This window comes from Lygodium microphyllum, chromosome 2 (assembly GCF_053477565.2).
Source record: "Lygodium microphyllum isolate KBCC chromosome 2, Lygodium_microphyllum_v1.1.10, whole genome shotgun sequence".
In the NCBI taxonomy this organism is placed as follows: Eukaryota; Viridiplantae; Streptophyta; class Polypodiopsida; order Schizaeales; family Lygodiaceae; genus Lygodium; species Lygodium microphyllum.
Window position 1 is genome coordinate 21803487 of NC_141136.1, and position 15401 is coordinate 21818887.

Sequence of the window (15401 nt, forward strand, 5' to 3'; positions counted from 1 at the left end):
ACGAGGTATTATGCCTATATGTTATGGGATCTCCCTCTAAGGAGAAGGAATGGTAAACGTTGGACTATGATCTAATAAAAACGCAGAATTGACATTAGCATTTAGTGTAGTGTGAGTCTTGGATGCTCTTGGCCGCGAGACTATGTAGTGGGGGTGTCTATTTTGTGCATGAGGTCTGAAGCTAGTGCTATAGTTAGTGCTGGACCATTTTAGGTCTCATCAGTGGTGTGTTTGTTGCTCGGAGCCGCCAAATAGTCAGATTATAACCTCTGACAACAACCATTAATCCAAAATACAAAAAGAGAAACATGGTGAGAGGGCTAAATGGCGAGCTAAGATTCTAAGGCGTTATTCCCTTCAAAGAAGCAGCTCACTACGCATAAGAGGCAGTGATTCTAATAACCTAAGTGTCATAAGTAGCCCTTTGAGTGCAAGTGGAAGTCTTAGAACTTTCCCTCTTCCAATCAATCAACCCACTTCAAGTGGGGGTGTAGTTTTACCTATGCAAACTCATGTTGTCGATTGGGTTGTAACCATGGCAGAACCCATCACAATTCCAACAGGGACATTGGATTTACCAAAATTAGGAGCACCATTTCCCATCTTCCATGGGTTAGCAAAAGAAGATGGAGAACTCCATATTAATGAGTTTCAAATACTCATGTTCAACTATCGAATCGGAGACAAAGGACACTTAATCATGTTCTTCAATATGACATTTAAAGAAAGGGAAGCATTATGGTATCACGGTCTGGAGGCCAGAACCATAACTAGCATTGACCAATTCTTCACGGCCTTTCATAGAGAGTTTGCCATTGAGAGAGGTGGACAGGATTGGTTACATGTCTTGAATGAAACACGCTAAGAGCCAAATGAGAATGTCGAAGCCTATGCCAAGAAACTAAAGCAAGTTCTTCGTAAACTTAATACTTATATCCCCATTCCATCGGTTGTACAATTGCAATATTTCCTACCTTGATTAGATTTCAACATCCAAGTGTAGTTGAGTAGTGTCGCTCTCGCTGACATTGACACTGCTATTATCTAAGCATAAGGAGTAGAGTTGCGCTTGCAAGTGGATTATGCAGTAAGGATAAATTGGAATGGTAATAATTTGGCACTAATCAATGGGAGTCAAGGGGACCCCCATGTCAAATGCGAATGGAAGAGGGAGTGTCATGCCAAATTTGCCCATGTTACGAGCTCCTCCTAGTCTCACTATGCCTATGGCTAGTTAGATGGACCCACTAAATGGTGGAGGCCAACCAACAAACCCAAATATTGTCCTAGTAGGTCAGCCCCAATTGCTAATCCAATGATTATACTGATGGGACAACAGATAGAGGATCATGGCTATGAGTCTACTACCTCAAATGTCCTTGGTGAAGTCAAGGATATGATGAAGCAATGTACTAATATGAGTACCAAACATTATAGAAAATTAGCTGTGGATGTCAATTTCCTAAGCAACAGAATTTGATAGGGAATTGACGCTCTGAAGAGGGTACCCCCTCAAGATTCACCTGTAAGTGGTGTGGTGGCCAACATTTCCCTAGGAATTGTCCAAATGTCAACTGTGATATTTGCAAAAAGTATAGCCAGTTAGCTACTACTTGTTGGAGTAATATCAGTTCTCTCCAACAAGGAAGTAAACTACTAGGTCTAGTTAATCATCTTGCACAAGGGAATAATGTCCAGCAAGATGATGGACCAAGACAAATACTTCAAAGAGGAAAGGCTATTGAAGAGGAGTTGCCTCATGGTAGTGGAGTTAGCCGTATTAAGGTCGTCCTTATCAATGACACTGAAACTTCTAATCTATGAGCCATAACAAGAGGTCAAAAGACTAGAGAGGGTGACAAAGGAACTATAAAACCTGTCGAAGGAAACCTTAAGAAAGATGTTAGGGGAAAGCAAGTTCTGAATCCTAATATGGAAGGTGGACCTCTAAGGCTTGTTGATAGTAAATTTGATCCCAAGAAGGATAAAGGATTGCCAAGAAAGAAGGAAAAAGTTAAAAAAGAGACACCAAAGCCGTTCCAAAGACCAAAGGAGAGACTGGTTTGGCAAGAGAAGAGAACTTTGGCTAACTACCATGACTTTGATTTAGCAAGTTTACTTTGCGACATTAAAGCAGATGTGAATCTCTTGCAATTGATTAAACTGTCTCCAAGAGTATACAAGGAATTCAAGAAAATCCTGCATATTGGGAATATTGTAGAACCTTTGGGCATAGCAGAAGTGGGAGAAGATTGGTTCAATCATGCTAAAAAGCATTGTCCCAGGGTTCCAACATATGTGGATGGAATATTAGTGGAGCATGCTATCGTGGACACTAGATCCTCTATCGATATCATTAGTTCAGACTTGATGGAGAGGCTAGGTCTAGAAATCCAAAAAGATGGTTGCACACTTCTTAGGATGGCTGGTGATAGTCTAAGGCAACCAGAAGGTTACATCACTAAATTTCACATTACCGTTACAAGTGTGGAATTCTATCTGGGCTTTAGGGTGATAAGTTTTGCAGGATGTCCTAGCAATCGAGTTTTGCTAGACAGGCCATGGATTTTACGAACAGACTGTCAAGTTGATATAGAGGTGCCAATCATATAGTAGTGGATGCTTATCTTGAGTCTCCTCAGAGTGAGAGATGAAAATTGATGTAGATAATAGGTTTGTTAGTGGCAACATTATTTCTGCCAGGGCATTGATAAACCTTCGATAATACCCTACCGATGACAGAAAGCTATGCACTTTCTTTGGAGTACGGACCTTGATCTTTTCAGGGTCAATTGCAATCCCTACTAGACTGACCACATGACCTAACAATATCCCATAAGGCACTCCAAAGATGCACTTCTGCGGGTTAAGAGCTATGTAAAATTTTCTGCACCGCTCAAAACACTTCTGCAAAATGATCAGTTTCCTTTCTCTTGTGGTGGTTGTGCCTAGATCATCAATGAATTCTTTCAAATACTCTGGGGAAATGTCCCAAAAGGTCTTTTCAACTGTTCTTTCCCACAAATCAGGTGCATTACATGCCATCACATGGTATGCAAAGGTACCAAAGACAGTAATAAATGTCATTTTCAGCTTGTCTTGCTCAGCAATTTCCATTTGGTTATACTCTGCAAAGAAATCCATGAACAAATATATTTCCCTACCCGCTAATTGATCCAAAATTCAGTCAATAAATGGCAATGGGTAGTAGACCATTCAGTATGCTCAACAGCGAAGATCAAACCCCCCCACTTTCTGAAATTCCTGTCTCCTCAAACATTTCATCCCTTAGTTCAAAAGGCATGTGCCTTAAATTTTGACGTACGGTTCGACTTCCTTCCGTTATTAGAGGAATGGTATGCACAACCAAACTTGGGGGGAATGCCCCTAAGTTCCCCAAGCAAAGATGTGGCAGAACTCTCGAATTAAGGACACAAAGTGCTTTCTTCTTCTGAACTGAGCATGGAACCTAATTTGAGTGGTCGTGAAACATTTGGCGTACCAAGGTCTAGCTCAATAATGTCCACATCTCTTATCCTATTTTGAGGCTCTATCGGCTCATTCAAAGTTATTTGATAAATTCCCTTTATAGTGGACCCTTCTTTAGATCCATCGCTCAATGACATCTCACTACCAGATGGATCATCTAATGTTTCTAGTTTAGTAGAGGATAAAGAAGATCTCTCACTCTGAGGAGACTCAAGGTAAGCATCCACTACTACATGATTGGCATCTCTACCTAGAATCAGGGGACCAGCAAGTATATCAACTTGACAAATTGTTTGTAAAATCCTTGCCAAAGCACCTGTTTTAAAAGCGCCTCTAAAAGGGGTGAAATGTTCTATATATTTTCAGCAGCCACCATGTATAGTATTAGCTGTTATTTGGCCCAAATTTGGGAGGAAAAGTGGTACCATCCAATAGCTTTTGCTAGTCCAAAGATGGGCATATAAAAAATTAACTACACTTATATGAGGAATTTATGCCTTGCGATGGTATTTGTGACGAAAAAGTTCAGGCACTATATTCTTTATGAGAAGATGGTTTTTTATACGAAGGCGAAAGGGCTTTGATTGTTGCTGAATAAGTTACAGCCGCATGATCATTGAGCAAAGTGGTTAATCACTTTGCAGGAGTTTGATTACAAGATTAAGAGCAAGCCACCGGAGCTACAAGGCATTGTAGAATGTCTTGTGGATTTCGGAGAGCCAAAAGAGGTCTTGGCTGAAGGAAGTGACATGGAGGCATTGTTTCAGATTGATACCACGTCTATTCCCTCTTGGTATGCTGCTATAATGCACTATTTATCTACGGGAGAGACTCGAGCTACTCTATCAAAATCCAAGAAGAGGAAATTTAAATAGTAGGCTTTAAAATTTGTGCTAATTGTAGGAACACTATATCAGTAGGTTGTTGATGATATCTATCACCAATGTGTGATGCCTGACAAGGTTCCATTTATCTTGGAGGAGTGCCATGATTCTGCTTGAGATGGGCACTTTGTTGGGCGCTTGACGGCACAGAAGGCTTTAAGAGTTAGATATTGGTAGCCTTCTATCTTCCATGATTCATTTGAGTATGTTAAGAGATGTGACACTTGTCAGAGACATGACAATAGAGAGAATAGGAAGCATCTACTTACGCCTATTATGGCTACCCTTCCATTTTAGAAGTGGGGCATTGACTTTGTGGGTCCTATTACCCCATCATCTACTACTCAAACGAGATACATTATAGTAGTCATTGATTACTTTACAAAGTGATCAGAAGCACAAGCGACGAGGCAAGACAATCCAAAAGAGAATACGAGTTTCCTACTTGAGCAGATCATCTATCGTTTTGGTCTGCCAAAGGAAATAGTATCAAACCGTGGAACTCACTTTTTAAATAAGGTGATTAAAATCCTGACTGAAGCATGGAAAATTAAGCTTAATAAGACGACTTCTTATAACCCCCAAGATAATGGGAAAGTCGAAAGTACCAATAAGCAACTTGTGGGTATCCTATAAAAAATAATTTCTGAAAAGAAACGAAATTGGGATACAAAATTGTATGTGGCGGTATGGGCATATAATATGACTTTTAAACAAGCCACTGGCCACACCCCATTCAAACTAATTTATGGGAAAGAGTGTGTCTTGCCCTTAGAAATTGAGTTTCCTCCCATAAGATTCGCAATCAATCACTCTTTGGATGACGAACATGCCCTATTCAAGTATTTTACGACTATAGCCCACTTGGATGAGCTCAAATTGTAGAGTTTGTTATATTAGGAGGTAGCTAAACAACGAATGAAATAATTACATGATCTAAAAGCAAAGAAATATACCTTTAAGAAAGGATAGTTAGTTCTATACTATGATGCACGTAGGGAGCTATTTCCAGGGAAGTGGAAACCTAGATGGGATGGCCCTTACAAGGTAGTTAGGATAGATAAAAATAAGGTGATCTACAGTGAGTGGAATTTAAAAATAAGGTTAATCTTAATAAGATTAAACCTTATTATTTATGAGTATGCTAACACGATAAATGCATTGCAGGTCCATGCTGGGGTTGATTTGAGATGTGCACGAGAGCTTAAACTGATTGATGGGGTAGTTAATTCCTTATTTGAAGCACCCATATCTAGAGCAAAGATATCATCAGAGGAAGCTTAACTAGTGGAGCAAAGGATACAAAGTAGTTGATCAAGAAGACGGTATCTTTGTGTGGGAGGTCAAAGTTTTATGCCATCACTGTTTACAAATTTTGACAAGCATCCTTGTTGAGTTTAATGAAGAAGGTGGGATGGAGCCGTCAGTTCATCCTCTCAATATGTTGAATTTTGACTATCATAATTACAAATATGGAAATTCTTGATGGTTGGCTCTATAAACCTATTATGGACATACACATTATACTTTGATGGGGGCATCCAGGGTCCCTAAAGGGAGCGTTGGAGTAGTTATCCACAATCCTGGATGCAGAGTTACAATGAAATTAGCTATTTATCTCAGGGTAGGATTCACTAACAACATGGTGGAGTATAAAGCCTTGATTCTGGGACTGAATATTGCCAAGAAAGGTGGTATTCAGTGGTTGTTAGTAAAAGAGGATTCCCATCTTATCTTAAATCAACTAAATGGGAGATACACAGTCTGAAATCCTATCCTTTGCATGTATCATCGAACTGCTATAACCCTACTTTGATGAATTTGAGAGCATTTCTCTTTAGCTGATCCCACATTCTTGGAATCATTTTGCGGATTCCCTAGCAAATTTTGCTTATGAAGAGGACCTCTTCTTCAACTATGGTCCTAGTCTAGATGTTGCTATTGATAATGAGATAGGACCTAGTCATTTGTGGGGAATTTTATCAGACCACACATTATATGGCAGGTGATGGTTGATATGGGTAATACGAAGAGTGGTCAAGACTCTTCTACCTTTTTTATCTTAGATCCATAGGTTGATCAGATGACATGTTATGCGTACACCTCTTGCTATATATGCATGGGGGATGGGTCACAACTTGATGCATTTAGTTTAGGACAGAGGGCTCCATTTTTTCCCTTGGAGTGGAGCGTATTTTTGTATATCTGCCTTATTCCAAGGAGGGATGCGTAGGTGTTGTTCTGTTTGATCTCCTTAGGCCAAGAGGGCCAGCTTCTTTAAGGTTTTAATGTTTGACTTTATTAGGCCAAGTGGACCAGTTAGTTTATAGTAAAACGTGCTATTTCTCTAGGCCAAGAGGGCCATATGTATGTTTGGTACATGTACATTTAATGGTTTTTTGTTTTAGTGATTGCATCATAGATGTTGACAAAGATAATGGAGGGAGACTTTGCTACAGAAGAGTTTCTTGTGGCCATTTGAGGTGGTTTCATTTCCCTTCCCGAGCCTTTTCTTTTAAGCAAATAATGATGTATGTATATGTAAGGGGTACTTTCTTTTTGTTTGTTGGGAAACTGCAATCAAGGCATGAAGTCCTAGGTTTAGGTTTGGTATGTCTTGGGGAGTCTGCATAGTCATTGCCTCTTGCAAAGGCATTGTGAGGCACTGAAAGATCTATTTTAGACGGTAATCCTAGTGACCCTTTTCTACTGACCTGCTAGGCGGCCATTATAGGAGTTTCTGTTAGTATGAGACAATTAGAAAAACCTACTAGACAGAATGATGATATAATGGAAAAACCCTAAATATATGGAAGGAAATTGACACATGATTTTTGACATCCATAAGTGCTTAAAAGTACCCAAAAAATCTGAATTTCAGGGAGAAAATAGACTTCGTTCAAGACGGCAGCTGCAATCAGTACAAATTTAAGCGGCAAAGCCCCAAAAGTGCTTTAAAGATCCACCCAGCGACGGTTAGGAAATTCCATAATTTTTTTGACTATGGGATCGGATCTCGGGAGATGCCATGCAGTGGGGGACTTTGAGATAGTCGAGGAAAAATTTTAAGAACCTCGAATTCGATGCCGGATGCAGGAATGGGGGTGCCCGGGAGGCCAAGACCCAAAAAGGCCAAGTGTAAATGAGTTTTAGAGGCCCAAAGGGTGTGATCTTTGGGGGCTCCCTTTGCGGCCCCTAAAAAATCTAATTTATTTTGGGAGGGTCATTTTTTCCACCGCCTGAAGGGAATTCGACGCCATTGGAGAAGGCGACGTGTGAGAAGGAGGGGCTATGGGGAGGCTGCAAACAACTCCCCCTTCTGATCATATCCCTAATCTACCTCTTGTCTTTGCTCTCCATCGCCACCTTTGGCTTGTGAGATGGCTACCTGGATAGGGAGATCTAAATTCAGCCTTTCTCTCTCCTCCCTCTCTCTCCCCTTAAGGGGCAGTTCATGCCCATGAAGAAAAATGAAGACTGATGATTGAAGGATGCTTGCTTGTCGCTATGAACCAGATTGCTCCAAGATCAAGAGTAGGCTGAGAGGAGATGTTCAAATTTGAAGATTTGTTGTTGGTCGGTCCATTGGCAACCCAAAAAAATTAATAACAAAACCCGCAACATGCAAATAAGCGGTATGCTTCATTTTTACAAAGGAAATTTGCTTCTTGTTGATGTTTGATAGTCTAAATGAAATTCATATGGAACAAAAAAATTTTTGGATCTTTTTTTCATTATGATTGAGGGTTATGCATAAAAAATTTGCAGACCCATAATGATAAATAGTCGTAATAATTAAATTATGGCCCGAAAGGCACCTTTTTAGTGAAAAAATAAAGGTTTTATAGGTTTCGGGTGGGAAAAATAGATGCACATGGGATAAAATTTTGAGACAAAACATCTTTCAACTGTCATAATCAGTCACTAATCATAAATTAGAAAATAATCTATTTTTATACACAAATAAATAGAGAAAAACTGTTAAAAATGGAGAAAAATAGGATTTTCGCGTTATAAAAATCTAGAAAATTATGATTCGTGGTTGTGGCTATATAAAAAAGTTGAGGCATGAATTTTCAGCTTTTTTTATGTATTATAGTTCATGGTTTTCCCGTTTTATGTGAAAAATACATATAAAATAATACCCTCCACCTATGCAACGCAGCAAAACCTAAACGTTAGAGGGAAAGGGTGAGGTTAAGAGATTAAGAGGGCTGAGAGGGTTTGAATTTTTGAAACATTTGATTGTGCATTCCATTTAGAATTGCGATAATTTAGTTTCAGGGGCTAGTAGCATGAGAGATTGGTGCTAGTCTACATACATCGAAGCATACGTTTAGTGAAAATCATAAAAGGGCTACTTTGTCTGCATGACAAAGTGCTGATTTGATAAATAATGTTTGTGCACTAGGATCATATGCACTATTATGCATGATACATGGCATGGTATCAGTCATGGATTGCATAGCAATTGTCCTCCTAGGACATGACTTATAAATTGAGTGGAAAAGAGCCTTTGCTGTAGGTCAGTTGTACGCTTTCCTTGGGACTGTTTGGTGAGGATTTATATATGCTTGGATTGTGAAAAAAAACAAGAAAAGAGTGGAGCTTGTGTGTTATGAGAGTGGATTTTTGAGCCCGGGATGTGCCTAAAATTTGGCAAAAATTTTGGAATTTAGGAAAAAAATATTCAACATCAAAGGCGGCGGCTCCAGCTAGGACCATTTTAAGCACCAAGTGAAATACGACTCTTAAAAGGCGCCCGAGCGACACTTGTTGATTTTTTATATTTTTTCAAACTACCATGTGGGTTGTCAGGAGTTGCCAGGCAGTGCGGAATGTCAAACCGGATGCCCAAGATTTTTCAGAGCTCGAATCGGAGGGGAAATGGCCACAAAATGGTCAAGATATGAAAAGGTGGACACTTGGGAGGCCAAAATTGGGCATGCCTTTTGAGTTTGGACCCCCCTCCCCCTAAAATTTCATGCACCTTATGAAGCAAAAAATGTGGAGAGAGAAGATGAAGAAGGTGGAGATGGAGGCGCCAACATCACGCTGAAATTTGCGCCCTCTCTCATGATGGGGGTGATGGCAGGTTACAAACACCCTATCCAACCGATGATACCCCTGATCTTCTCCCTCTTTGCCGATCTTATCGCCTGTCTTCGCTCGTGAAATGACTGTGGGAATGAGAAGAACCAGATCTAGTCTTTCTCTCTCCTCCCTCTCTCTCCCCTAAGGGGCTGTTCTTGTGTGCAAGAGGAAAATGAAGAATGGTGAAGAAAAGCTTGTCCGGTTGGAACCGGATTGCTTCCGGATCGATGTAGACATGAAGACTGCTGACTGTGAAGATGCTGGACATTGAATGTGGGCTGACTTGCAGTCCCGTAGCAAAATCACGATCCCGAGACATGAAACCTAAGCAGTATTTCAAATTTTATGAAGGAAAAATGAGTTTTTATGCTATTTGATTGATGAAACATTGTTCCCATGGGCTGATTATGCATCATGATGTTGTTTTCTATGAGTTTTATCAGTTTATGATCAGAAAATCAGAAAATCAGAAAATCATAAGTAATATGGCTAAAATTAATGGTATAAAACCCGTAAAACATGCGTTTAAGGGGTAAAATGGGATTTTTTGCAAAATAAATGGGAAATATGAGACATAACATCAACAAAACCTGAAATTTTGTTGTCAAGGAACCTAAGGGCCACAGCCCACAATCAATCTTAATTTCTAGTCATTTTTTATTGAAGAAAATAGAGAAAAAATACCAAAAAATGGTAAAAAATAGGGTTTAAGAAGAAACATAGGAAATGGTAAAAGAAAAATTCTAGAAAATTACATGTGTATTTGTGCAATGTATAATGAAGGTAGAGCACGATGTCGAGCTGCTGCGCATCCGAGCCGTAAACACCTCCATTTTTGTTGTGCATCTGTGTTATCTTTTCGCGTGTGTTTCATTGTGTTTGATTGCTGCATTATCTTTCCGTCCTTTTCAGTACTCGCATCCAATGTACATACTCCACTTGTGTGTTTGTGTTTGTGTGTGTTTCAGTTTGTGTGCATGTTGTGTGTGTGTCAGAAAAATATGAAAAACTGATGCCAAAGAGTAATATTATGTTGTCAATTTCAATGATGAATTCCAAGAAAAGTGCAGGATACCGCGGAATCAAAGGAAGCTTACATTTAAGCTATGAAGATAAAGGTTGCACGTGATTAAGGCCAACGTAACATGCGGGATAAAGCATTCTTGAAGAAGAACATAGCCATGGGTTATGTAAGTTCAGGGAATCATAAGAATGGCACAAAATTGAAAGTTTCAATCAGAGGCAAGATAAATGATGCTGTTGTTACAAAGATGCCATTTGTAGGGTTGGTCTAATAGCCACAGGGGCTCTTCCACGTGGTCACTCAGAGATACTGGATGCTTCAAAGAAGGTTGTCGGAGAAGTTACCAGTGGAGGTTTTAGTCCTTGCTAATAGAAGCAACTAAATTTGTTGGCCCTTTTTGCTTTGTGACATAACAAACTCCTCATCTTTTAGAGAAGAACCAGAACCAGGTTGCAATAGTCTGCTATCAGATAAGCTTTTCGATTGCTTTGGTGTAGTGACAACAGGATGTGAACCAGATTGCTTTGGGTTAGGCTTCTATTTCGAAAAACAGCCCAAAGGAACATAAAAGTGTTCCAACATTGAGATCCAGGAGGCAGTAAGTTGGAGGGAAAGATCAAAAGCTTCGCATCCGCAATATAGCCTTTCGGACGCTATGTTGAGATTGGGGCACATTGCTATATCGAATTATGGTCCAAGCTATGAAAAGTTGGTGGCCATTGTTGATGTCTGCGATGAGAACACGGCTCTAGGGGACGCCCCGGACATGGTGCGTGGAGCTATGAACTTCAAGCGGCTATCACTCACTGATTTAAAAAAGATTGACATTCCGAGAATGCCGAAGGAAAAAAAAAGCAGTTGACAGAAGCGATTGAGACTGCAGATGATCGAGATGAGGAGCCTGATGAGAATGAGAGCTGATCGAGGGGGGGAGATGGAGGCTTTTGGATGCCAAGGGACAGGTGTGACGCCTTCGTTTTGGGGTCGCTATCTCTCTTCCAGAATCAGCTGCCATCGCTGAGGGCCGGAGCTTATGGAGAAGACGACAAGATCGGAGAGCTGGACGGAAGAGGACGACACGCTGAAGGTGACGTCAAGGAAGGCATGCTTTCTACACAAGCACTCGGATTATTACCTATGAGCAATGGAGGCATACATACTCGAAAGATGAAAGAAACTCATCTCTTTCCAGACAAGCGTTTCTCGGTGGTGTATCTGGAATCATTGCACAGGTCTTTGTGCCAGAATATCTCAATTCAAGGTCATTACTAGCCCTGCAGATTTGGTTAAATGTAGAATGCAATCAGATGGCCGGCTTGTAAGTCTTGGATTTCAGCCTCGCTTTCTTTGCACAGAAAGAATCATCGCATTCTGACTCCTCTCGTGGGATCCCCTGTCGATCTGAAGCAGCAACACACATTACTTCTCATCAAAACATGCCTCTGATTCGCGCCTGCCATGGGAGAATACAGACAGATGCAATTATGCAGATGCTTGCTAGTGTTGGGTGTAATGAAACTGAAGCACAACTACTGCAATGGAATTTGTTCTAATCATAGAGGAATTGATGAATTTGCATAGCAGGGGTATGTTAGAATGATCAAAGAAATACACAATATGACAAATCCTCAAGCCAGGTCCATTGAAGTATTTGTCAGCTGAGCCCTATTAGTCAAAGGGGTGGCATTGAGCTTCTTCATCCCACACTGCTGTTGATTTGTGCACTACATAGAGTCATCCTGTGGCAAGGCATGGTAGGAGATGATTTACTGGAGCTGAGATTTCGCCTTACTAATGTTGGTACAGATATTGGACCAAATAGATATGCACCTGCGACAACTGTTGCATCCTTAAAGGAAAGCATGCTTGCACAACTGGATAGACAACTGACTGTAAAGTAGTGGATAGATTGTAATGCTTTGTCATTTATTTTGACTCTATACCCATAAGTCTTCATCATTGGCCTATGAAAAGAGCTTTATCAAAACTTTGCAGCTGACTAACGCTTAGCCTATGCAAATTCCTGCACAAGCTGGATGTTCAGAATGAGCACTCATGGATCTCTTGTAATTTACTTGACAAGCAATATAGTGAACTTTGGCATCAAAAATGTGATTTCATCTTGTTAGCCTCTTTCCTTGCTGCAACTTGAACCCCGTGTTCAACAGCTCTTGCACGAACTCTACGACATTTCTGGTGAACCCGACGTGAAAGCGCTGCGTCAATTTTCAGCAAGATGGGAGACTCGCAAGAAGAGATGACAGATGAGAATGTCATGAAGCATCTGTTTCAGTCATTTACAACCTATATGCAGCAACAAGCTCACGCGAAACGCGATAGTGATGCCATGGATGCCTTGAAAGCTGTCCAACAGGAGATAAAGCAGTTCAACGGCCAACAAGTTTCAACTTACCTGCATTCGTATGAAGAAAATATGAAATTTTTTGGGGTTTCTCAAGATGTTTGGAGCCGCTTCTTCTTGCGGATCGTGGTTCACGCGCTTGAAGTCCGAATTTCAGAAAATCAAGGAACACATGCTGGTTGGACAGAGTTTAAGAAGGCATTAAAAGATGAATATTTCCTGGAGGATACAGGTCTTATGAACTGCAGGAATTTCTTAGCATGGGTTTTTATGCCTAATAAGGGACTTTCAGTTACCGCCCTTCTACGAGAGTTTGAGAGCCGCTATGATCAGTTGGATGGAACTGAGCAGCAAGCTTTAGAGATGCAGAAAGTGGAATTATTTTTACAAGCTACTGATGCTGATTTACAGGAAAAGTTGGATGATCTTTTGGAGGATCAAGCTACCGATTCAGGTTTAAAGACCGAGTGGAGATATGTCATTGATGCTGTGAATGCGCTTGTTAAGAAGCAGCGCAGGAGAGTACGATTGCATCGTAATACAAGATCTATTTCTGAAAAATCCTTTGAGACCTCTACTTCTACCCCTGCTGCAAGTTCTATGCCTAAGCCTACTCCTCCTGTTGTAAATCCACCAGTTCCTGCTGCTCCAGTGCCCTTATCCGTAGATGATGTTATTAAAGGCTTGGTAGATTTGACGATAGAGGCAGTCAGAGCTAAAGTTGGAAAGTCAAAAGAGCAACTTATGTTAGTACCTGCTGTAGCACCTGCTCCAGCGACTGCTTTTCCAGCTGGCCAAAGAAAAGGGAGACGATGTATTTGGTGCGATAGTACAGAGCACCAACACTGCAGAGATTGTGATGCTTTTCAGGAAGCGCGTAAGAAGAACGTAGTGTTTTGGGGACAAGATGGGAAGATATGGCTGACAGAGACTCCTGCTCCTCTTGACACGAACTTTGGTAAGGGAGGCATGAAGAAGCTCGTTGATGATATGGTTGCGCGATCAGCTTATCTGAGTGTTAGAGGAGATGCTTAGGCCACATAAATTCGATCAGACGATTATCATCTTTTTCATCACCATGCTACTGTGGCTACCTGCCCGTCCTGGTCATCATCATGCTATTGGTTGTGCTCTTGAGCACCGACATCACACCTAACAACTATAAGCACCATGCCTGCTACATATGCTAGCTTCTCGACTTCTTCTTGCTGACCATCAAGAGCCTCTACATAAGCGGAACGAAGGAGAAGCGGCACAACCTTGAGCCCTCTATAGGAACAACAGGACTTTGTACCGAGCAAAGAATTTGTGGAGTGGCTATAGTGTGGGCTCAGTTACTGAATCAACTGATGACCTATCATCTACTACACCCAAATATTAACCCATTGGGCATGCAACATCTCTGAGTAACTTGATTCAGGGTCATCATCAGGATCCCTTATCAAACACAGCATAAGGAGTTTATGGAACAGTTGGTGTTGAGAAAACATCATCCAAATTGGAAATGTTCAAGCAGTATTGATGGTTGAGCTGTTTCAGTGAACACAATACAGAGCCTACTCGAACCATAGGGTGGACTATTAGCAGACTGCGGCATACTATTTTCATGAGCTGATTTTGGATGAGGAATCTGAACATGCAAAGGCAGCAGCATGCCTACAACTGTCTGAGAGTTCTTTAATGGAAAGCAAGAAGTTCTGTGCTGATTTCTGTGCGAACACTCCAGCAACAAGGGCCCTCCTCTATGGGAAGTCATGAAGTACTTGTCTGAGAAGATATCAAAAGATGCAACCAGCAAAGCACACAAACAAAGTGACAGCAGCCTTGAGAAGATTTCATAAAAGATACCAGATCTACCAGAGTTTTTAGTGACATTGCAACCTGATACCTGTGAAGACACTAAAAAACAAAATCAGAGAACATTAGCAAAGACTTATTGTTCGTTTGACCTGCTGCTCAGAAAGACAGGGGTTGTTGCAATTGAACCTTTTAATTTTCTCAGATAACCACAGGAAAAAAGGGTTTCCAAAAGCTTGCTGTTGTATTCTGCAAAAACCATTCATAATTCTTTAGTCGTCTAGAACTTGTTGCTGTGTGGGAAATTGGATAATAGGATTATTCACATGATGGATCTTCTATCTTGAAATTTATCAAGGACTTTTGAAGTTGCGACATTGCTTTCAAAACCCTTCAACATCTTTGGTGAACCCGATGTGAAAGCGTCGCAGAAATTTCAGGATGGGAGATACTTCAGCCTCTATTTCAGCCTCTTCTACAATTCCAGCTGCCTCTACTTCAGCTCCATCAATGACTGCTGCATCAAGTACTTTGACAGAGGATCTAAAGCAGATTTTGTAGAATATGTCCATGTATATGAAGCTCCAAAATCAGCAGACACAATTGTATATGCAGCAGCAGCAACAATTGCATCAACAGCAGTTGTCTTAGCAAAGGCAACTCTATTCGGAGTAGGAGAATGCAAACAGCGCGACTAAGGCTATTGAAGCAGTTGAGAATGAGAAGAAACTATTTGACGGCTGTAATGTTT